This window comes from Chamaea fasciata, unplaced genomic scaffold (genome assembly GCF_029207755.1).
Source record: "Chamaea fasciata isolate MVZ Bird 193981 ecotype frontalis unplaced genomic scaffold, bChaFas1.0.hap1 SCAF_4, whole genome shotgun sequence".
In the NCBI taxonomy this organism is placed as follows: Eukaryota; Metazoa; Chordata; class Aves; order Passeriformes; family Sylviidae; genus Chamaea; species Chamaea fasciata.
The window spans coordinates 79,087,982-79,113,071 of record NW_027094089.1 but is presented as its reverse complement, the minus strand read 5'-3'; positions in this window follow the sequence as shown (position 1 = coordinate 79,113,071).

Below are 25,090 nucleotides of genomic sequence, written 5' to 3'. Positions count from 1 at the left end.
AGTGGCACACCCTGCTCTGCAGTTACTCCCTGCTTTGTGGACTCAAAAACAACAAGAACTGTGAGCAGGGCAGCATAAAAGAGATGAAAAAGAGTGTAACAACACAAGGAAATGAACAAGTCTTACAATTCTATCTAATTTCAGACTGAATTTATGGAGTGAAAAGAGGAACTCACACCAGATTTCTCTGTGCAGAGCTATTGGTTTAACAACAACAACAACAATAACAACAACAACAACAAGAACAAAACACCAGCCAACCAAACACATGTTGAATTCTTGTATAAAAATGGACCCTGTAGTACTGAAATCCCTGGGTGGAAGCCACATACATCTCATAAATGCACACACTGACAAAAAAAAAATAATTAGACTAAGCATAAGGACTTATTCACAGCTTCAGTAATATATATTAAAGCAAGAAATGACTCATATGTAACTTTTAAAAACCAAAAAACGCAGCAAAGGAAATAGCACAGGTTTCTTCTTTTTTTTTTTTTCTTAAATCATTCCCTCTTTGACTTCAGAAATAGCCTTTCTATTTCATTTTCTAGTTATATTGACATTGTTCCAGCCCACAAACCCAAATGATATAGAAGGATGGCAAATGGAATATCTTGGAGTACTAATGGAAGAATTCCTGGTACTTTTTATGCCTTTCAGCTGAGTTCAAAAGATTAGTGCTGTAAGCACAGTTAAAATGTATCAAGTGGTAGAAAATTAATTATGAATGTGGTTTAAGTAGAGACTGTTAAACTTCAGCAGTTTTGAATATAGAACAAACAGTAATGAAAATTATTATCATTATATATGCAGACAAAAGAAAGGCCTTTAAAGGACCTGAAAAGAGCCATGGCTGTGACACATCTACGTGGGTTTGTCTGAGAAAATGAGAGCCTTTTGCTGCTTTTCAGGTAAAAAAAAATATCCTATCTACTTTTAGCTCCATGGTCCTCCATGGAGCTAAAAGTAGATAGGATTTTGGAGGCAGTGTTTTCACCCTGAGAGTTTTTGAAGTTAAATTTAGTTTTTAGTTTAGTCTGTTAGCATCATCTGTGGTTTATATGCTAGTCAGCCTTGGTCAAACCCCTTAGGGCTGAGATTTTATTGATCTTCTTGACAGATGTCCTGTACTTCAGGGTGAATTGCTGCTTAAGCAATAAATACTTTTAAATATATATTCCCCACAGTCAGGGAAGAGTGATTAAGACAAAGAAGCTCGACAGCTATTGTCAGAATTTTCAAGCATTTGTTGCTATGGCTGTAATTAAAATCCTGAATGGAAATCAAGCTTTTAGGCCAACTTGTGCCATCCATTAAAAAAAAAAAACAACAATTTATTCCCAAAAATTGTCTTCAGCACATTTTGTTGTTTATCAAAACAAATACTCATGTAAATACTGCCTTGATTTTGTTAATTATATTCCCACCAATACACCAGAGACTATTCTTTCAGAATATTAATATCTTTATGTAAATTAGGACGGGGGGTTAGAAATAATGCTGTTGTTGCAAACCATTTATCTATTCTGTAGTGTAACGAGATCCAATTCCAGCTGATTGCAGGAGGATAATTGTGGTGACTGTTGTAATTCGATTTTTTAGAAGGGAATAGGGTTTGTAGCTTGTGGCTTGCAGGACTGGTATTTTCAAATGGAAGATTTTTGTATGGACCCTGTTCAAGGAATATTTAAAATTTCCAGACAGAACCAATTCCCATTCTTGCTTCCAGCAGCCCTCTGCTCACAGGACTCATTATTGTGCTTGTGATGCCATTTCCCATTCACCAGACACAAAGTTTTTTAAATTTTTTCATACCGAGATGGAGAGATGACAAAAACATGGTCCAGGCAACCGGCTTTTTGCTCCCTGATAAAGAGATTGTATTCCAATACTGAGACTCTCTGTGGGCATTGATCTCGTGGGCATATGGGCTGGCATTTATTTAGCCCATCAGATTTGCAGCAGTGAGGGAAGTATTCCATGATCAAAGGTGAAGAGTGCACAGTAGGTTGTAGAGAAGACGTTTGCCAGGTTTGCACTTTGCTCCAACACAGTGGTGAGGTTTGTTGTGTAAGATTTTGGTGCACAGTCTGTCCAATTAAACTTTTTTTGTTTGAAGTGTCCATATTACAGATCAGCGGGGTCAGTTCAGGAATAAATCTATGAAGCTGCTCGGAAAAATTTGGAGGAAGCAGAAAAGTCTCCCAAGCTTGTCAGGAAACCGGTGGAGAGCCTTTAGGGACATGGACCTTGGGCAGCAATGACTGCAAGAAGCACGAAGAAACACAAGCTGCTGCACGGGGACATTCATCTCTTTGGCTTCCAAAACAGCCCAGGCTGGGGGAGGTACAGAAACCTGTCAACTCCACCAGGCAGGAGCTTGTTTTGGGGAAAAAGGTCCCCAAGGGATGGGGTGAGGTTTAGGCTGTTGTTGCACTGATGCCTCACATCCTCTGCCAAGGTGGGCGCACAGCTGGGTTGTGTTTGCAGCACAAGGAGCAGAAGGGCTGGGTTTGTGATCCCAGCCAGGAGCTGCTCGCAGAGCCTGGTGTGTGAGCTCGGCAGAACCGAGGCAGGAATTCTGTGGGATGGCAATGAACTCTCCGAGCAGGGCAGGGATGGGATGAGGGGAACCATGAGGCACCCAGTAATGGTTTCACAAATGTGCTGCCGTGTCCTGGGTCTGCCTTGTGTGTCACAGAGACATCCATTTTTTTCTTTTCTAAGCAATCAGGTTGCCAAACCCTTTAAACATAAGCTAACCCTTTTCCTTAGTATTAGCAGAATACTAATAAAAAACCTGCTGGAACCTCTTAAAATATAGTTATAACATTTATAAACCTGTTGTGACTTAACGCTTCTCTCAGCAGGAACAGGGCTGGCAGTCAATTAAAATGCTGAAGGAGAAATTAAGTGAAGGAGCAGATGAACCAAGCAGATGAAAGACAAGTAATTATTCCTTATCTAGGAAATACTTCTTCAAACAAAATAGATTTGAAAGAAGCATCACTGAGATGTTTGCACTGAGAGAAAATGGTTCCTTGACTGACTTCTTATTTCTTAGATTTTCAAACAAGGCCTCCAACTGTTTGATTCCTCTTGGAAGCTAATTCTCTTTCAGCAATTCAGTAAGGGATACAAGAAAAAAACTTTTCAGTGTCTATTTCAGCAATACAGGACTTAAATCTTTATGAAGGTGTTTCCAATGATAACAAGGAAGTAAATTTCATACAAAATCTATTCCTTATACTTCTGTTTTTTGGGTAATAAGAAAACTCAGTTATGTTTTATCATTTTTCAATTTCCGTAACTTTTGTCTGACTTTGAATGCAAAGAGCTAATGGCTTAACAAAACAGTTTTAGGATGAGAGTAAGTATCCAGGATCCAGGGATAATTGTTCCTAACTTGCTGTTAAAGCATTTAGTGACTTTAGTAAGTTACATCATGGCATGTCTTATGTATTCCAACTCTACTCTAGGAGGAGTTTTATGTTACTAGGAATGGAAATGGAGACATAGCAGTTTTATTTCCTGTTTTCCAGTTTCACCAGCTCTGTCCAGTTGCTGTTCTGCCCTTATGTGCAAGTCTTGAAGGCGTTTGTCACCAAATAAATGAGCTCCTGTCCTTTGTGTAGTTAGAGGTCTCAACTTGTGCACATCTTTTCTGATGCATTAAAGTCATATTCAAAAATTATTTGAAGTCGTTGTATTAAAAAATAGCTGTCATCAAACTGTATCAGCAACACTGGATTCATTTCCATGGCCCTTTTTTCTGACCTTCTCAAATAATACTCAAAAATGCATTAGGATTTAAAGGAATTCAGCTTTAAGCTTTTTGTGGTCACGTGTTTACTATTTTTAGACAAATATTCAAGTTAGGCTTCGGAACTTAATTTCTGAAATAAGTTATTTGAAGCATGACCTGAGTTTACTTCCATGTATGAATATTATATGAAAGGATTAAGACTAGCCTTTGGAAAGCAATCCTAGTTCTCTTACAAGACACCATTCCTTTTCTCAGGCAGCTTTGATCTGCTATTCTTTAAAACCAGGCAGATTTTCCTTTCTTTAGTAGAGGTTTTGTACTGGATATCTGCTTAGGAAACTAAGTGATATATTCAAATTCTTAATTAACACTTAGTGAAAGACTCTAATCCATATAAGATGAATAAACATCCAAATATGAATAACTTAGAATAACTCATAAGAGCAATAACTAAGTCAGAATAACTGAGTAAAAATGAATAATGAAAGCTGTGCTGCAAACGATAAAAATATTGCTGTCAGCAAAGAAACAGAACTTCTGAAAAAGTACTGAAACCATGTTTCAAAAAAAAGCCTCCAGACATGTTCTAGGGTTATGTAAGAATTACTTCTTATGTTTTTTCTACCTCTGTTCCACTTTAGAGTGGCTCTTCCTCCCAAGAACTGTCCCAGCTCACAGCTCATTGCCAATCACTCCACATTCACTTCAGCCACACTAAATGCTTTACTGCGGTCAGGGGCCTGTAAAACTGTCAAAGGTGCAGAAAATGTGATGTTTCTGCCCTGGCTCTACTCCTCTGCAAGCTGCTTGTCCCCACTGAGGAGCAGCTAGAGAGGAAGGAGGGTTTTGCAGGGCTGATAGAGAGAATGAGGCAGGAGAGCAGAGAAAGGCAGTAAATTGAAAGGTGTGACAGACGTGCTTGGGGAAGTCGTGTCCTGAGGGATTTGGGATGACCAGGAAGCAGGGAAAGCCAGTGGAGGGGAAAAAGTCTGAATGAAGATCAGTTAGTGGGACTTGACCAAAAAAAAAAAAAAAATTTAATCAGGGAAAAAGAAATAAATGGATGCATCCTTATGATTTTCACCCCACGAGGCAATGGAACATTTTTAATCCAAGCCCCACTGAACAGTCATGTACCAAAAATGAATAAAAAACTTTGGTGCCTTATTGACAGATGGATCAAGTCAACATTCAAAAGTGGCATATGGAAAAACTTCTAATTTTTTAAAAAGATGCTTTTTCATTATGCCTTCCAAAGCAAGAATGGTAATCAGGACAGGATCTAATCATATTTCAGATTATTTGCAGGGTTTCTCCTCTCAGGTGCAAAAGTTCTGACAGCCACCACAGATTATTTATTTGCTGGGGGTTATCTGCTCTGCTCTGAACCATTACTTCTGTCTATCAGTGCTCCCTGCTTCCTGACCTCAGCACACAGTTTTCTTGCAGGATTACAGGAGTAGCTTCAGTCCTCTCCTGGTATCTCCAGAGACTCCCTGTGCGTGATATCAGCTCTCACAAGCTGATAATGGTGTCACAAATTCTTTCCCATTTTGATGTAGTGCAATACAAGCTCTTGTACAAGTCTTCATGTCTCAAGCTTTTTTGATACAGTACATTTATTTTGTGATTCTGAGAGTTCTCAGACACCAAAATGAACCAGACAAGTGTTGACAGCATGAACAGTAGGCACAGGGGGAAAAACAGCAAAAACTGGAACTGGGAGTATTGGAATTGTAATTACAGTCTTAGTGTGTGATTTAAAAAAAAAAATAAATTTATAGAGTTAAGATCCTTAAATCCCCTAAACTAAAAGCTGAAATATTATTTGCACTATAGATTTCTTTTCTCTTTGGGTTTTGCTGGGTTTGGGAGGCATTCCTTTGTACCCCACCCTGTCAGACAGCAAAGCCACACCAAATCCTCGTGGGCCAGGTTGTCTGTGGGAGTCACAAACTGTTTTCCTCCCCAAAATGCATGGTCTGAGGTAGTTCAAAGAACAGGGAGAACATTTCCTTCTGCTAGAAACTTCTATCAGTCTTTTCAGCCCACATCCAAAATGTGACATTTTCAAGCTGTTTTCTCCATTATTGCTAGACCAGACTCTGTGGATATTTCTGGATCAGTCACGAACAGACACAACTCTCCACTCCTCATGTGATCCCACTTTTCTTCGTCTAGAAGACTGCAAACCAGGTAGACTATTGGTTCCCAATCATTATGCTTGGGAAAGTATGAATAAATTGGAAAAAAAAGCTTCAGTCTTTTTATATAAAACATTTTTTTCCCTAATATTGGTAAACATGTACCAATTATTAAATGTTTACTAGTTGAAAATCTGATATGGAAGTATTTACTGGAGTAACATCTTTCTGCTCTCATTTTATAAGTCTTTGCATATCTGATTTTATTTAAATTTAATTTTAGCTGTCGTTTCATGGTTGACCCTGCCTCTGACAGGAAGGTTGAGGTAGATGGGCTGGGACCTTCAGAGGATGTCCTCAGCCTGAATTATTCTGTGATTCTAAATTGTTACACGTGTAATTGCAAAGATCCATGAAATAGACTGTGACAATCCAGGTTTACCCCAAGAGAAAGGCCCCACAGAATTGCTGCAGCTAATGGGGTTTATCCCTTTCTCAGTGACTTTTGAATCCACCTATTTATGGATATTGGTATTGCTTGACAGTAAAAATTTACAAAGAGCCTTAAAAAATGCTGTAATTTTTAATCAGGCTTTATTTACTGGTTTTATTTGCATCAATCCAGCCATCATTAAATGGATTTACAGAGTAAAACCATCCCACTGCTCATTTCAGAGAGTAAGCCAGCTCCCTGAGATTTCCTAGAGTTTCACCAGAACCACGCAGATGCCTGCCTCGAGATGCTGCCTTTTTTCTTTTCTCTTTTTTTTTTTTTTTTTTTTTTTTTCCTGGTGCATATTTTTGCAGGTTATTTTTAGTGCAGTTATTTGTGGTGAGCACTCCGGAGTGTTTGGGAGAAGGTGCTAAGCTGCATTTGCATTCAGGGAACAGCGACAGCTCTGACCAGGCTCTGCTGCTGTGGCAGATGTGTGTCCATGTGCTGTGGGAGGGGAAGGCAGAGGGATTCCAGCTCTTCCATCCCACTGACCTTGCTCAGCCAGCCTCATCTGCATCATGTTATCCCAACCATCACACACTTGGCTCTGCTTGTAAATAGAATGTGACACGCAGACTTTGATGGAGCTGATCTCCCCTTCTGGGTATTTACACTCCAGTCTGTGGGCTAAATTTGGGGACCTTTCTGTCTAAAAATTCTCTGCAGAGGATATTCAGTGAGGGAGAGGATAAAAACCACCACCAAAACTCCTCCAGGGGATGGTGTTCCTTGATATTATTACTCCTTGGACTTTTTCCATGTAATTTATAGTATCTTCAGCTAGCTAATGGAACAGAACTGATACTGTCTTAATATCTGACAAGCTAATTATCCCACATGTAGTAAACAAAGTTTTATGTAAAGACTTCACATTTTCTTAAGTGAAACAGAAGCAGACAGCCCTGTTCCTTTCTGAGCAAAACATTCAAGTGTTGCACACTTCACATTATGCAGTTTTATTTTTGATGTTGTAGTCAAGTACTTAAATCCTGCCTTATCAGTTTGACTTGAACACTCATTGCATCAACCTTTTGAGTACTGCTGCTGAACACACAGTGGCCGTAAGGATTATTTGGTTCAGGTATTTTTTGTGGCCAAGTGGGTAATGCAAACTTTTAGAAATAATTTATGAATTTATAATAGTTTCCTAACAGCTGTATATTCTCACACATGCATGTATTAGAAAGATGACTCACCTTTTCTGGGCCCCACAGCAAGGTGGTTTTTGTTCTCCAAAATAGGCATCTGTGGATTCAGCTGTTTCACATATTCTGGCATCACTGCCTATTTTTATCTTCTGAATTTGAGAGAATATATTTGACCCCATTTAGCCTGAAATCAATTACGTCTCATCAGAAGAGACAGAGAGTTAAGGAACCTTGCTTTGCATGGCTGTAGCTGTGTTAACAAGCAGCTTCCAAATGGAAAACAGTCGATTCCTCAGGAGTTATTAGTTCTTGTTTTCCTGCCCCTGAGTATGCTCCTGTGAGTACTTATTAGACATGGTTTGTCAAAATCCTACTTAAAATGATGCATTGTCTTGCTCTGTGAAGTGTTTTCTGAGGGGTATTTTTTCTTTGGTAAGTTTTTGACATTGTGAGTGAAGGCAATGTGTCCTTGGTGCAGTCTTAAATTGTTCAGGTTTTTACAAAAATAAATCTCTTGATTCTAGGATTAAAAAGCAATAAATACATTGGCTGTTTTTCAGTAGATGGCACAGTATGTCTACCAACACTTAACAGCAGAAATCATGAATTGCTTAAAAAAAAAAAATTAAAATAACCAGACAGGTTGTTCTACAATAGAATCTAAATGTTCTAGATATCCATGCAATATTTACAGGAGAGCAAGAGGACTGCAAACTTCCTCCACCCTCTGATATTCCCACACTTGTTCTCCAAATGTGCTCCAATGGGGATCAGCTCCACTGCATGAGCAAATTAGGGAAGAGCTTTTTATTGATGCTGGCAGAAAGGTGGTGGAGGTTTTTGGAATGAGTTCTCCTAAAGAAATCTCTCTGAATCTGATCTCTCACTTCATGCAGGCGTATGTACAGTCAGCTGTCATCACTACCTACAGAGTTTTAGTGTGCCCAGTGCTTAAAAAAAGGGTAGAACTATCTAATTATACAGAAAAGTCATGAATCTCGGAAGTAATTGGATTATTTTCTTCATGTATTCAACTTCTCCCTATTTTAACTCCTTCTTCACTGCCAAGACTTGACTTTTCTAATGAAAATAAAAAGCGCAGGATGAAAATTGCTTCAGCACCCTTTTCATTCATCCTTTTCATTCACAACAGAGCTGTGACATGTGTTGGCATCACTTGCTGAATCTGAGCTTCAGAGCAGCCCTAGGGGCAGGGTCTGCTCTCCACTCTTGTGTCTGCACCCTGCTTCCACCCCAGAGGCAACTGTGGGGTACCCTGTTCCTCTGTGCTCTCAGCTTTCCTTCCCGAGATAAAAAGAGGCTGGAAAAGCTGCCAGGGCACTACCCTGGGCAGCCCCAATGTGTGCAGTGTGTGCTGGGGGTTCCTAGCTCTGCTCCTGAGCTGCCTCAGGATGTGTTCCCAGAGCCAGGAGTGCCCAGCCCAGCACAGAGCATCTGCTCCTGGCAGGATCTCTGCCTGCTCTGAGCTCCAGCCACACACTGCTGGAACTCCTCCCAGCCCTCACGGTGTTGCAAAGGGAACCACAATCGATTACAGAAATAAAAGCAAAACCAAGAATGTCTCTATTGCTGAGAATTTCTGATAATGTCTTTGGTGCTTTCTGATGTGATGGCATCTCCCAAGTAATCTGTGTCATTTCTTTGTCCTTTTTCAGACAATCTAAGTTGAAATTCTTCCTGTATTTGTGCCCCACTACTCAATTCTTTTGTATTCTCACTATTTTACTGTCAAATTTCTCTGCCTCAGCCACGGTCACTTTATCATTCTTGTTGTTATCAAGCTTTATGAATGAGATACCTTTAACCTGTTTTTTCCTCACTGAGGAGATGCTTTGTAAGATCCACTTCCTCTGCTCATTTACAATAAACTAAAGCCTCCTTCAGAAATGTGGTAAGCACTGAGGCATGTGAGTACACTACCTAGTGGAATCCTTTTGGATTAAGTCATTTATTTATCTACATTATAAATTAAGGAAGTGGTGAGGAACACATGGTACTATAGTTTAAAACAAAGTAGTGTGAGGAAAAAGATATGGAGAGGGAACAATGGAGACGAGAGAGCAGACAGACAAAGACAAGGACCAAGAGGAGTGCAAGACTGCAAGCATGTTGATTTTCCTCCTGTACTTCTTCTTCCTGGCTTGCAAATTTTTTTATATGCCCTTGATATCATCCATTGTAGGACATACTTTGCCTGGCTTCATGAGCCTTCCGAGTGCCATTCACAACAGAGAGTCTAATTTGCTTGTCCTAAATCACCCTCTGGAGGGACCTCTCTTTTCTGCTGAAGCACCTAGAGAGCCTTGTTTCATATTATTGCTATCTGGAATGAGTGTGAATATTCCATATAATGAACTTCTCTTCCTTTCCTGCTGTGTTTTCAGATAAGCAGGGAAAGTATCTGTCAAGCCCAGGGAATTACTAGTAATATTTTATTGACTAGGAACTCAAGGATACTGGAATTCAAAAAAAGATAATGCATTGCTAATTGCAGCAGCTATGATTTCTTATATTATTTTCTTTGCCTTTGAGAAAGTTGTTTGGGGTTTCTGTAATCAATGGGGAGAACATGAGTTATGGCTGAAGGAAGGATTGTAAATATATCCCTCTGTGCAAGGACTTACTGTTCTGTAATACTTTGAGCAATATTAGTATTGAAAAACACCAAAAATCAAACTTTAATAAGCATCTATTTTTTTTCTTCACTCAAACAAGCATCTTTATTACCTGTAATGAAGGCATCCTTGAGATTTAGTGCCTGTATAGTCGAGTATTTCAAGGTTAAAAATGCAGAGTTCAGCACACCATCTCCTTTTTCTGTCTATCCCTTCATAGCTGTGTTTGAGGAGGTTCCCTCACTGCATCAGCTCCCAAAAGCACCGCTCCACCCCTTGTCCCAGTCCTGGCAGACTCAGAGGTGGCACCCCTCCCAGAGCTGTGCTCTGAGATTCCTAAAAGATTTTGGCTGAATAGCTGGCGTTTCTTTGCGGGCTGTAAAAAGCCCCAAAGCCAACAGTTACAGCATTTCTGAGATGTATTGTTTCCGTGATAAGCTCATGGCTTTCCTATGAGTTACTCCAAGGGCTCAAATTATAAACATGCAAATGATGTGTCAAGATAAGACCCAAATTAAGCTTTTTTATCCTACCTTGAAGAAGCTCAAATTGGAGGTAGCCAACTTTTCAGATAATGGCACAATGCTGCAAAAGGATCTTGACTTGTGGAAGGCTTTAAAATAATAGGTTAGGCAGCACGCAGGGCTGTTTTCTCACATTTCAGTGACAGATTATTTCAGAGAACTCTCTAGCCCATTTCCTATTTCCTTTGCCCTTGGCCTGCTGAGTAATATTTGCATTTTTCCCTGCAACGTATCTCCTCTGTGGACGGAAGCTTCTGATAAATGTTTTCCCTTGGACTTCCTTCAGCATCCACATTAAACAACGCCTTTGCCAGGGACCATTTCCTGAGGCCTCCACTTTTCTGCTGCTGAACAACATCCACGTGGTGCCTGCCCACTGCCAGGGCATGGGACTCAGGGTTGCAGGACGTTTCCCAGCCTCTAAATATCATTTTCTCGAGAAATCGCGCCGGAAAAAAAATCTCTCCAGAAATCAAAACCCCCCCTTGAAAATATTTCTATAATTTCATTTCAATTTCAATTCCTTGAGGATGATTGCAAAGCTAATTCTGGAGAGTTCGAGCTAGACTTTGCGGGGTTTTTATGGGCTAAGGATATCCTTTGAGGAGCAAGATAAAGGTACAGCATAGTGTATTTTATGGCCTGGTGTGGGTAGATGATTAGAACCGTAGGAGACCAGAGAAAACACCAAGATGAATTGTAGTGAGACTCTTTGATAGCAGCTTTCATTTGTTTTACAGAATAATATTCAGCAATGTACCCCTTTCAGCCTGCTAAAACTTTTTCCTGTTCAGGCCCATTTTCCTCTGAGTCAAAGATTTTAATAATTTTTCAGTTATGAATTACAGTGAAGATTCAGGTATTTTCGTACACCTTTAAGTGGCAGCTAATGATTCATCAGAGTTTTGCTGTGAAAATAAAGTTGCTAAGTCAGCTAAATTCATGTTGCAATCAACTTTAAATTTAAAAATCTCTTAAAGCAATCCTTTCAAGATGGCATAAAAAGGGTTGCCCTTTAAGCTGGCACATAAAAATTTCTTATCTTTAATTTCTCTTCAAAACATACTTTATAAATAATTCTAAGGTAGGTCTGGCGTGTACTATAATATTCACCCAAAAGGCCTCTCTCGAAAAGCTTTTTTTTTTCTAAAAATGAAGTAATGCCTACAGAGTAACTTTTTTCTTGTCCTAAATTTCTCTTTTGCTAAAAACTGCAAGTAGATGCAAATCTGTTCAATGTATTTCTCTATATGTTGCACAAGTATTGGAGTGTCTCAATGAATTTGATTATAAAACTTGAACCATTTTTTCCCTACAGAAAAAACATGAAACATATTCACTTTTAAATGTGCTCCTTGAATGCATTTTTCATTGAAGAGTTTTGCAAAGAATAATCCCCAGTGTAATGTATTTTAGCTCGTGTACTGATGCCCATATTTCCTCAAAGTCTTGTGAAAACTGATAAAAAAAATATGCAGTGCTGCTTACCAAGAATAATTTTTAAATCTTAGTAATTTATCTTGAGAGACTCCATGATCAATATCATACAGCACTGTGAGCCTGCTGCTTTATTATCCTTTTTATCCAAGTGTGGAGAGATAAAGCATTGATTTTTGTTTGCTGTGTGTGCTGTAAAAACAAAGGAGAAATGTCATTTTTGAATGCCAAGGTTATGTGAGTATCGTTTTATTGATTTTAAATTAAATGAAAGTTATGTAAGGCAACAGTTGACATTGCTTTGGTGAAAAAATAAATGCCATTGTAATAAATTTTTTAAAAAGCCAGACAATGCCTTTGAAAATAATTTATGGCAAGTTCATCTCCCCAGCTAAGCTTTCAAAAATTGCTTTGCCGTTGGATTCTGAGTGGTGTAGTTTAGGTAATACTGCACAGACTTTAAATAAGTATGCATTGACAACATGAAAGAAGAACAGTACAGTACTTTATTTTTGTGATTTCCTACTTTTGGGGGTTTTTATGGTGATGACCCAATGCATTACAACTGACCTCTCTAAGAAAAAAACTGAGAGATTTCATCTTTTCTGTACTCTATTTTCCTGTATTAGAAATAACTTATTCAAATCTTTTTATTTGCCTGTTAAAGTAAATTTTATTCATTCAGAAAGACCATTTGTTTAAATCTGTGGTGTCTTGTAGGACTAAGCCGTTGAATTTTAACGCAGGAGGAAGGAAGCCACCTGCTGCTGAGAAATAGGAAATAGAGTTCTGCTGGAAAGGCTGTATGGCAGGGACAGCCTTTCATTAGAGATAATGTACAGGGGAAAATTCATTATTTAAATGCATTTGGAATTGAATTTGTTGCACCTGTGCTATAGGAACCACAGAGTTTGATGTGCTCTCCAAGCACAACCATGCACTGAACTGCACTCGGACCTTAACCTGTAAAAAACAGGAATGATTTTTTAGGAACCTTTAATTCTGAGTTTGTATTTTCCTCCCTTTCTCTTTAACTGTGCACTCCAGAAATGTCACACACATTTAAATGACTAGTGAGGCGTTTCTGTAATCCCAAAATGCCAAGAATTCAGCTTCTTTTACTATGAAAGTGCTGTAAAACTTCAAGAATTGGAAATGGGGGTGGAGATTCCAAAATACATCATTATATATATAGTTTTCATAGTTGCTGATATATATATAGATACTGTTTAGAGATCCTCAAATACTCAGTGTTTTGCATATTTTTATAAAGTATGAAGTAAGAAACCTTTGCAGAAATACCCCAACAGACTCTCAAATAGGCAGATTTGAGGAGTCAGATGAAATAATCCCAAACCTGTTCATTTCTTTCAAGCTTTGCTGACCATATGCTTTCTGCCCAGCAAATTCTGGTCATCTACTGAGTTTTTCAAACTAACTTACAAGTCATTGTATTCCTTGCCTACATGGTGATCAAAAACCCTCAGTGTGTCAGCTGGGTAGGAATTAGCATCTGCCATCTGTCTTCAGTGGTATCCTAATCAGCACATGGGGGAAAGAATTCCTATGTTTCCTTTGGCAAATACAATAGGATTTCATTTATTTTTAGCAGTTCTTGGGAAGAGCAGAACCCAAAAGGTATCAGGATTGTGGAAAAAAGAGCTCAAGATAATCACTGTAAAGAGAAGAGGGTGTAATTTTAACGTTTAGGTTGTCTGTTGTGTTGAAACACTAAATGAAAATTTTATCGTGGCAAACTATCAGATGTATCCTGTCATAAAATAATTCTCTGCAAATTGTTTCCTGTTATTTCCCATGTTGCTTTTCTGATAAATTTATAAATTTCTCTATCACCTTGGCGTAGATAATCAGAAACTTATTTCCCTGAGTGGTTTTATTTAACTCTAGGTAAATTTTTACATGTCCATCAAAAATAATGACAATTTGAAAAAAAAAAAACAAAATCCCTTTCTACTGACAGTCACTTTATTCTGCAAGGCCATGCTAAATGTAAGAATGTTTGAAGGAGGACTTGAGTTATTAAGATGGCATAAGGGAATGGGAGAGAGTTGCAGGGAGGGAAGAAAGGAAGTTTCAAAACAGCCTGAAGAGGAAGGAGATGAATTCTTAGACAAAGGACACAGTGAAAGTATTATGTTGTGTGCAGGAAATAGCTTCCTTGTGTCTTGCTATTGTTATGAAATCACTCTCATATTGACAAAAATGAATCTTTTTGTATCATAATTAATAAATAGATTCAAAGGCACACCTGCCATCAGTTTTCTGTGTAATCAAAGTGTCTTACAGGATTGTAAATTTTGCCTCTATGTGAAAGAGGCACATCTGTAAAGGTGAGGGGTTTACAGATTCCAGATCACCTTTTTCTCTGTAAGTAAGGTCACTTATGAAACATTAATAGTAATTAGAAAACAAGGTATTTTTCCTCAAAGCTCTTTTGGGTCTCCAACCCTTACTGAGTTACACATTTAAGAGACAAAACCAGGTTAAATCTGTAGTGGTTGGAACCTGATTTGCTTTTCATTCTCAATGTAAGGCAGAGCTGTGTGATGGCTCACGTTGCCTTCTACATGTAATCAGTATTTTAGAACATTGTAAACCACGGTGAAGGAGCAAAATGGACTCTTTTCTGAATTTACATTTCCAGAATTTCATATTTTACAAATTTTTTTACAATAAATATTCTAGAAGCAGGGAGGCTGTCACATTGCATGAGCTCTGGTTGTGAAGGTGTTACCACTTTTGACTAGAAACAATATTCTGGTACTTCACAGAATCGAAGAATAAAAAAGCAGAAAGTTATAAAATACCAAGTCCCTGCAATGTGAAAAATTAATTGTTTCTACAGCAGCACGTCTGGCTAAGCTGTCATGGCAACAATAGCTCAAGACACACTCCCTGATCAAATTTCCCCTCCAATTAAAGATGCATTTTGGAATTGTTTGCTGCAGAACCACATTTTCCAAGTAGATGTATTGCACCTCCAGTCACCAACAAGCTGCAGCTGCAGCATTGCTGGATGCTTTCTGCAATCAGACATTCTCTGCAGCTTGGGATTGTTTTCCTGTGCTCACATTCCCATGGACATCCTGTTTAATCCTGAGGAAGGCAGTGGTTTAAAGAAGGAAGGGACACTTAGGGAGATAAGTTTCTGCTCCTGCCTCTGCCCTGTTTCCTATTTACTCTCAGGGAACAACATAAAATGCAACCTGATCATTTTCTTAGCTCCAATCCTGGCACTGTGTTATTTAGCAAACGGGTTCCAGTCATCCTCAGTATTATGTAATTGAACGGTAATCTAAAAATATCACTTTTTTACTGAAAATGTACAAACACAAAAAGAGAATTTATTCTTTTGTTTGAAACCTCACTGTCTTGTCTCAGAAATTTTCTGCTTTTTTTGTGCTCTTGCTACTTTGGATGCTATCTGGGCCTGGGCCTAAATAAAACCTGCTGGGTTTTGATTCGTGGGTTGAGATTTGGGTGATTTTTGATTTTTAACTGAAGGGGTCCCTCTGCTGGCTCCTTCCAAAATTCTTTTCCACAGGTTTGGCGGGCTGGGAGTTGCTACCCTTGACATACAAGTGCACCATTAGTAACATAAAGCACTTTCATATTGAAAATAAGTAAATATTACATAGTGAATATAGCTGTCTCTAATGATTTTAGAAATTATTTTTGCAAAGACATTTGCAAGAAAAAGATTTGGTTTTTTTCCTAATGATATTTTAATGATAGATAAAATACATCATAACTATATTTGAAGAAAATTATGAGACTAATACCCCTCAAGTCTGGGGGGGAGGGGGGAGTGACCTTTTCCAAAAAAAATAAAAAAAAAAAAAAAAAACCACCTGTATTTGAAGCAGAATCCTAAGGATAAAAATATTTACCTGGGTGAAGTCGTGTCTCTGTCTTTGTTTAGATCCTTATTCCATCTATGTGTTAGATTGCCTATAAATCTTTCAAAGATGTTTAGAAGAGAATCACAGTAAATTATTGTGTTTATCCACATCATTTGGATTTTAAATGAATATGAGAATTCTGGTTTAAATGTGGGTATCAGCCCTGGGCTGGGATTTTGGAGGTGTAGATTCGGTTTTCAGTGGTTTTGATCAGAATTTCTGTTAAAAAAGCACTGAAACATCGATAATAATGCTTGTAATGCAGAGATAATTAGGTAATGCTTCAATAAGACAAGGAATTCTGTGATTTCTGTGTCACAGAAAACATATTAAGAATTTTAGAGCAACTGGTCATAGTGGAAACTGTTACCTTTGAAGAATGTCTTTTATTGAAAAATAAATTACGACATTTTGAATGAATCATACTGTAATTTCTGTAAAACATACTCTAAAATATACTGTAAAATCATACTGTATTTCATACTTGAAATAAAGTCAAGTAAAAAATGTATTTTTTTTCTATTTAGCTTAGCAAACTGAGCCCTAATAGCTGTACTCATCAAAGTTCTGCCAGGAATGAAAGAATTGCAGTTCTAAAAAAAATATATTTTGGCTCCATCCCCTGAATTCATTGAGACAATCACACACTGTCCTTCTGTATGAACTTCTCTTGCTGCACCCAGGTCCTGTAATCCCCTTGCCTTGTGCTTGGCAGCTGTGGAGTTACAAACCTGCCACCCCTGCTGGAGCACCCGGTGCGCCTTTCACACCTGAATCCTTCCACACCTGAGTCCTGCCTCCTCCCTGGCACCTGCAGCTGGGAATTGGTGCATTTCCCTGCCGGCACCACTGCCACCCTCCCAACAAATCATCTCTGCCCAGCCATCCCTCTTTCCTCTGCAGGTTTGGTGTAGGGTCTGGGCAGGGTGTCAGATACCCACAATCACATTCCCCCTGCACTGATGGGAACCATCCCAGCCAGCACATTCATCTCAGAGAGCAGAAATGGGATCAGCATTTTGAGCTGTGGTTCCTCCACCTCAAGGGTGCTCAGGCTCTGATGTGGCCACACCGCCTGTGAGGTTCTCCTGAACTGAGAGGAGCACAGACATTTCCACCATCCCTGAAACCGTAAGGGAAAGAAAGTTCCTCAAGTTTATTCTCCCATCCCCCTGCCTGCTGCTAAGGTCGTTGTTTCGAGTTAAAATTTGGGGGTTAGTAGCGAGTTTTGTCTGTGGGCCTTCAGGAGGGTAATTTAGTTTTCCCAGAGTCCTGAGAAAAGCTCTGTAATCTTCCAGGCAATTGTTAGACCCTTTAATATTGTTGCTTCTGTAGCCAAGGTCATGTAGCAGAGGACTCTGAGGGAATGGGGATGCAAAAATTGTGTTTTTAGAGATCCATGATTCTCATTAGAATATGAGAGGCAGGTAATTCCATGAGGAATGGCAAAGAGTGACTAACAAACTCCATTGTGTGGGCTGGTCTTTGATGCAATGATTCTTGCCCAATTAACTGGATTTTGAGGGGCTCTCTGAAGCCTCAATACAATGAAGAACTTGTTCAGCTCCAAACATGTTCTCAAGTCCCTCCACTGTTTGTGCACGTTACAGTGCTGCTTTCAGAGCTTCAGCATCTAATTTCAGACTTGAGCATTATGTAAAACATAAAAATAACCTGGTGCATGCATTGAAATGCCACATGCATTGCAATCCCAGGCTTTTATCACCTCCTAATGAAGCTGGGCACTCAAGGCAAACTCTTTCCATTATCCAGACCCACTACTGTTCTCCTTGCCTTGGTAATCTGTTCCTGACAAAAGATAAACAAACTCTGACCCAGAGAGTTAAGTAGGTTTATGTGTCTGAATCAATACAGCTAGGTATAATATTGGCATTTAGATTTAGAAAGTAATGCATAGTAAGTTTAGACTTGAGCTTTAAGTACTCTGTAATGAGTTGGCGTTTATCTGCTGCCCTCATAATTGAAAGTTGTGACATTTTGTTTTCTTCAAGCACATTTATATTACTCAGGTGGAATTGATGGCTGTCGTTTTCATAAGGACAAAATGATTTAGCAGACAAAATGTGGCAGAAAAGTTGTTTGCATAGATGCAAAGCTGTATTTTTGTAGAACTTATAACAGGAACAAAATTGCCAAGGATCAACTACTTCTGAGGTCCAAAGTCTAATGTGGTCTCTCATTTAGTAGCTGCATTGTACAGGGAGCTGAAGTTGTGAATTAATTATCTGAAATCATGAGTCTCTTGCTTGCACAAGGATATTGTGTGTGCTGTTACTGGATTGCAGTTACGGATGGGATTTGATAAAGGAACTTATGCAATTGCTGCTCCATAGTTAATGTTTTATTGTCACAAAAGTGCAGGAGCTGTCGGAGGAACAGCAGAGCATAACAAAGAAGAAAAATGAGAAGTTTTCCCTTTTTTTTCCCAGACTGCCCAAGTTCAGACAGCTTCAGAAGAGGAGTTCAAGCTCAGAGCTGATTTTGCCAGTTATTCATGAATATGTCCTGAGAGCTGCTGAGCTCCTCAGCACAGATAATCAGAAATTTGTAAAAGCATCTCCTCACAGAAATCATTTACCATAGAAATCAAACAGCTCAGTGCTTTCCCTTGGGTTTTTCAGTGTTTTGGTTTTGTTTGGGTTTGTTTGTTTGTTTTTCTTCCATTTCAAATAAGGCAAGAAAATTTCATTGCAAAAAATACAATTCAGTACAAAACACACAATGAAGTACTGTGAGGAAATGAGCAGCTGACAGACATAGTTTGCTGTGATTGAGAGGAAACATTTATCTGCTTGTGAGAAGAGCATGTTTGCAGTCATATGTCTCAACAGAAGGAGAGTGCTAGTGGAATTTCCCCCGGAGCAGGGGCACCGAGGGAAGGAAGTGTGGTCGTCCCCAGAGAAGTGAACACTTGTTTTCTTGGCCATTTCACAGCCTGGGTTGAAAATGATATTATAGATGTTTTTTGCACAGCTGAATGAGAAATTAATAAACAGCAGGGCAAAGAGGTTGTATGCAAGACAATCTCAGATATGTGTGTTTTCTGTGTTTCTGGGCACAGGGCAGGTCATATTCTGTGTGTCAGGCTCTGGGCTGAGCTGCAGCAGCACAACAGAGACCATTCAGTCTGTGCTGCTCTGCTGAGCACTCTGGAAACCCTCACTGGGCTCACCTGATGATACTTCAGATGTCTGGCATGGCTCTGCAGGAATTAACTTTTTGGGATCAGGGTGGTTTCCAGCAGAGCCGGTGTTTGTGCAGGACACCACACTGGGATCTTTGAGACCTGCACTGCCGGGTGTTACCCTCATGTCCCACAGCATCCCAGCATCCAGTGTTGCAGTGAAAAATTGCTGGGTTTAGGGATTCTGGGGGAGGCACAACAGATATTGCTTGATTTTACTTCTCCGTGAGGAGGTATTGAAAGGTATCTCTAATTTTCAGACAAGACCCAAAACATTTTGATGCAAATTCATTAAGAGAATGGCTACCTTGCAGTGACCTAGATCTAATGAAGAATTACTAGGGATGAATTTTAATTGTTGGAGATGAAGAAATATAAAAAAATGTTAGAGGCTGTCAAAAAGATATTGTGCCAAAAGTGATTCCTGGAAAGTATTTCTGAAGATCAGGCTATATTTTGATTACCAACCATTTAGAAAAACAGTTCCCTGGAACCTTCTGGGTGAGCATTGATATGAGAATACAATGTTGAGAATGCAATGTGCCTGGAGACGGTGATGGAGATGCTTTGATGTTGGGTGTACTGATTTAGTTAATTGACACCAATACAGTTCATCGTTTTCAGCCTTTCATGTTAATTCAAAAGATGTTTTTGAGACTCCCTTCTATTCACTTATTTAAAAAAAAAATTAAAACCCCACACTAAGACTGGGTAAATCTCTCAAGATCGTGCTAAAATTTAATATCCTATTAATAGAATTCTAGGAATATAAATATCTCCATTGTAGGAATTCAATGCCTGAACTGCAGGAGGGACAGGGAGATTTGCAGAAGTTCAGTGAGGTTCATGTGTTTATATACTTGTTCTGGTTTTGACACATATATGCATTATCTTCTCCTGAGCATTTAGATTTCTGATATCTGCAATATTTTGGTGGGATTCGAGGAGAGATGAAGAAATAAAACATTTAATCCCTGAAAACTCTGTCAACTCTCGTCTATCTCGAATTTCACCACGGGAGGGCGGTAAAATATTTTCAGATTCTCTTTTCCCCTTCCTTTTACTTTCATTTTTTAATTTTCCTTTTAATGTTTGAACTGCTGTTAAAACACGTATCTATCTTTTAAAGAGGTGATTTACACAGTACCCAGCTTGCCTTCTCGATTTTATAAGTCATAAGGATTTTTCCACTTTTATTCTTAGATCTCTCTTTCCTGCCCTTGGGTATAGGAAATTGTGGTGATTTAGAGGCAAGAAAAGACGCCAGAGTGGATGATCAAACTTTTATTGATATTTCCATGAAAGAAAGTCTTTGGTGTTGGCATGAGGGCATTGAAAGGGATGCATTGGCATGGGCAGGTGTAAGCTGCCATGACCTGATTGTAAAAATAAAAGGAAACTTTTTCCATACTGTGCTTCTGTTGCCGGTATTATCCCCAAACACTGTCTCTCTATGTTAAATATGCTCTTTCTTCAACAGTGAAGAGGAATGCGCTCTGACCATGACCCTTCCAGAAAACTGCCTTTTCCAAAAATCTACATTCGACCTATGTTTATGTTCCTGAGTGTGTCTGCGCACCCTGAGTTTTATTGTCAGAGCATTCAGCGTTGAATTTTTCTGGCTATTACTGCAAAGGTATCCAACATGCCTTTAGATGAGCTAATGTCCCACTTTTACCTATTTTAGAGAGGCAAATAATATCATTGAAGAAAGCATATATTGTAAACTATATGGTATTAATATTTTACTTCAGCTGAAAAAATACAGAAGGGTGACTTAAAAGATAGTTTTAGCTGGAGTAATTGCAAGCTGTAAGGTAAAACTTGATTTTTCATTCCTCTTGGATCTTCATTATTTGGATTTAATACAAATAATTTAAACAAGAGAACATGTCCACTTGGACAAATGTTAGGTTTCTTAAATGATGTGTAAAGTCCTGTGCACTGCTGAACAATGTTCTGTCTGTTGGAATGAGTTTCCACTGGAGCAGTTTAGGGTGAGGATGTTCTGGTAGGGATCTGCACCTAAGAAACGGCATCACAGCACTTTGATGTAATTAGTCTTGACGTAGTTAGTCTGCTCACAGATTTGGTTCTTGGGCACTGTTTTATTGCCATTTCTGTGGGGTTTGGTAGCACAGAAGTAGAATATTCTACTGTTGCAAATTGCCTTACCCTTTTTTAACCTTCAGCTTCCAGAATTAGTTGTTTGGCTTTGCTTTTTAGTTTGTTGACTGACTGAATTCTCTTTTTCAATGACTTCTGAATTATTTTGCAAAGCTTTTTTGACTGCTTTATCTCCCATTTCATTTCCTTTAATATCTACACCAGCTGGAATCCATACAAAAATGACATTGTTGCCGTGACATATTACCTTATTATAGACATCAATAATTTCCAGAGCTATTCCTACTCTAGTGATTGAAATTTCTAGGATGATATCAGCGGCACTTAAAAGATCTGGAGAAGTGACAGATTGTAAAGGTTGTACTCCAGCAATCTAATTCAGTGCCATCAGGGTGGGAAATAACTCCACAGTACAACCAGGTAACCAATCTAACTGGCTTCTCCAACTAAGTCCACATAGGAGGCTGCCAAACCCCAGCCCATCACAAAAACTTGAAGGAAAATTAGAAACAAAATAGAAAAGGGGTGGGGAGGGGGGAGAGGGGGGGAAAAAAAACCCACATGAATTAGAGTTAAATTATTGTAATGAAATTTTCAGTCTTAGACAAGGAAATGTCAAGGGTCTGACTCTTCCCCCACCCTACTTGCAGCACCCCAGGGTAAATGTGATGTGGTGAGCACACTGGTGGGTCTGATTTGATAGCTGGAGTTACTGATCCTAAAAGTCTTTTCCAACCTTAACAATTCCATGATTCTAAGACTGCTTTCTCCATAATTGTTCCAAATCCAATCAACTGATCAACGATCCGTCGTGTCTTCCTATTTTTTTTCACTGTACTCTCTTAATCTTGGAACTACCAATGATTTTTTTTTTCCTTGTGAGCATGAAACTCAGAGTTGCCCAGATCACTTTATTTGCCCATTTCAGTACCCCTGCAAAGAGCTTCTGAATCGTTCAAGTATCTGATTTTCCACCATCTGTGGTTCAAAACTGAATTTTTTGCACTACAAGGAGCTTCCCAGCATGGTTGCTGCTTTAACCTCATCCATGTCTCCTTGTGGTGACAGTGTTCCTGGCTTTGGCTTTTTCACTCCCACAGGGAAGGTCTCTGCTCAGTAAGGAGAATGTCTGCAAATATTACACAGACATGATCATGACACTCAGAATTTCCAAGGAATCCTTTAAATCTGAGGAATCCTTTAAACCTGAGGAATCTTTGTCTGAGGAATCCTGTCTGACCATTTATTTAATGCTATTTATTCAAGCTATTCCTTAGTAGCCAACCTCTGCTCAAAAAGTGATAATGGAAAGGCATGTCCAAATTTTGAAGACCAGCTTGCAGAGCTCAACATTTGACACATGCAAACAACTTAGGTCAAAATTTTAGGATTTAGAAAGAATTCACTTTTCCTATTTCCCAGAAGCCTCTTGATGTACTTCTAATTCTTTATTCCTTCATTGTTCAATTACAAAACTGTATTTGATGACCATAAGTCATTACTCAGTCATTCCTCTAAATATTTAAATTCTGCAGTAAATGTCATTTTCCCTTATTATTGGAGATATGGAGGTAATGAATTTTCAGTAGCTTGAAAGAATTCATGGATAATTTAAATTACCCACCACTCCTGAGCATACCTGACCTGGAAATTACTGTGTGCTTGTGCTGGAGTTCCAAGGGGCAATGTTGTGTGTTCTGCAGCCCTGACAATCCATTATCCTGTCATTTTATGATATATGCAATGGAGAAGAGGCAGGTTTGAAGTAAGCCTTCACATATATGCTGTTCCACATTAATCCCTCTCTTCCTCATAACCTAAAAGGCAATCTCTGGGTTATGTAGGAAGACTAGGAAATACAGGGATGCTAATCATAAATAAAAGCCAAATACCGTAATAATTTACATGATGTGCATTTCTCAGGCTGCACCTGAAGCTGACTTTTGTCTTCCTCACTTGATCCCTTTGAGACAGCATTCCTGGCAAACTGTTGCCCTCTTGCACGTGAAATATGCTGGAGAATTAAGAAACTTGTGTGTTACATTTCATTTTTAAACAATGCCACAGGCAAGTTGTCCCCTTTTAAAGAGGACATTATAGCATTTCTATGTCTATAAATACAACACATAAAGCTCCTTATTACCAAATGCTTTATTAACATCAGCAGACAGTCTTATGACATGATCTATGGTTGATTGATTTGCCTGAAAGCCACTTTAATACTGAGGAAGAAGATTATTCATCTCCAGAAAGAATGACAGTCAACAATAAATCATTCCCTCCATCTTCTTACATAGCCATGAAGTTAAGGCTATCAGATGATAAGAACCTAAATCAAAGTATGATCTGTTTTTTGGAGGGGGTTGGGTTTTTTAATATGAAAGGCATAAGATTGCTTTCTTTTTTTTTTGATCAACCTAAAGCTGCAAATACAATCACTGCAAATTTGTTGAGGAATCAGAAGTTTAAGATGGGTTTAACATTTAGCAGTAAGAACAGGAACTTTTACTACCACAATTTTTAATTGCACTTATACTTAGGATCATTTTGGTTTGTTTTGTAACCTGATATACTCACAAAATTACCCAAACCAAAGACTTTTTCTATAATTTAAAGGTTGAAAGTGTAGTTTAGTAGAGTTTTGGGCATTTTTCAAAGCTCATTCAGTGAAATATCTTGCTGATCTAATCTTTGGATAATTTATGGCATGGTTTATTTTTTTTGTTCTTCCATTGCTTTTCCTTCCCTGTCCTCGTAAAACCCTGAGCTGGGCTCTCCCATGGGATTGCCAAGGCAGGGAAGCAGCAGCAGACAGATTTTTTCCAAAGAACACCAAGGTGTAGGGACAAGTCAGCAGAGTCCCCTGCTTTTCCTGTCCTCAGTACAAGTGCTAAACAGTGATTGAAATCCTGAATTTTGAATGGATTTGGGCTTTTTAAGCTTCACACAAAAGCAGGAATACTCTGCTTTGAACACTTTGATGTCTGGTTGGACGTGAGTGAGCGCAAACAGCAAAGGAAGAAGATCCAGGAGCAGGGAGCAAGTTCAGCACTTGGATGGTGACAGTTTGCCATACTGGGAAAACCTGTTCATGCCCCATTGGGCTTTGGGGAAGTAAAAAGTGGATTACAAAAGAGGCAAGGAGTAGTATTATAGTAGTATGGGAAAGAAAAAGAAATTGAGACCCTTCTGACAAAATTGTAGCTTTGATATTTCTGTTTCTGCTTTTTATGAAGCATTCCCTCTTTCTCTGAAGGTTGGATGACCCAGTGAATCGGGGGCTCCTTGGCAGCATTATTGTTTTGGTTTGCTTTCCAGAAAATCCTTATTGCTTTCAGCATGCTAAAAACTTTATTGAGGTTCTGATTTTCCTTACTCTAGTGCTGTAAAGCCTCTCTAGCATTCTCTTATCAAGTGCAACTAATTAACATCAAAGGGATATTGTTATTCATTATGGCTCTGTGATCAGCCACGTACCCCCTATATGCTGAATTGGCTCTTTTGAGTCTCATTCAGTGTGCCTGCTCTAGGTCCCTTATAGATTGCCTTCTTCATCTGCACAGCACTACACACCTTAATATTCACATGCATTAAAGTGGAAAATTGCCTCTTCCTGAAGAACCATCAGCCCTGTCTGGTGGCATTTTCTGAAAAATACATACTCAGATACTGCAGTGCGAA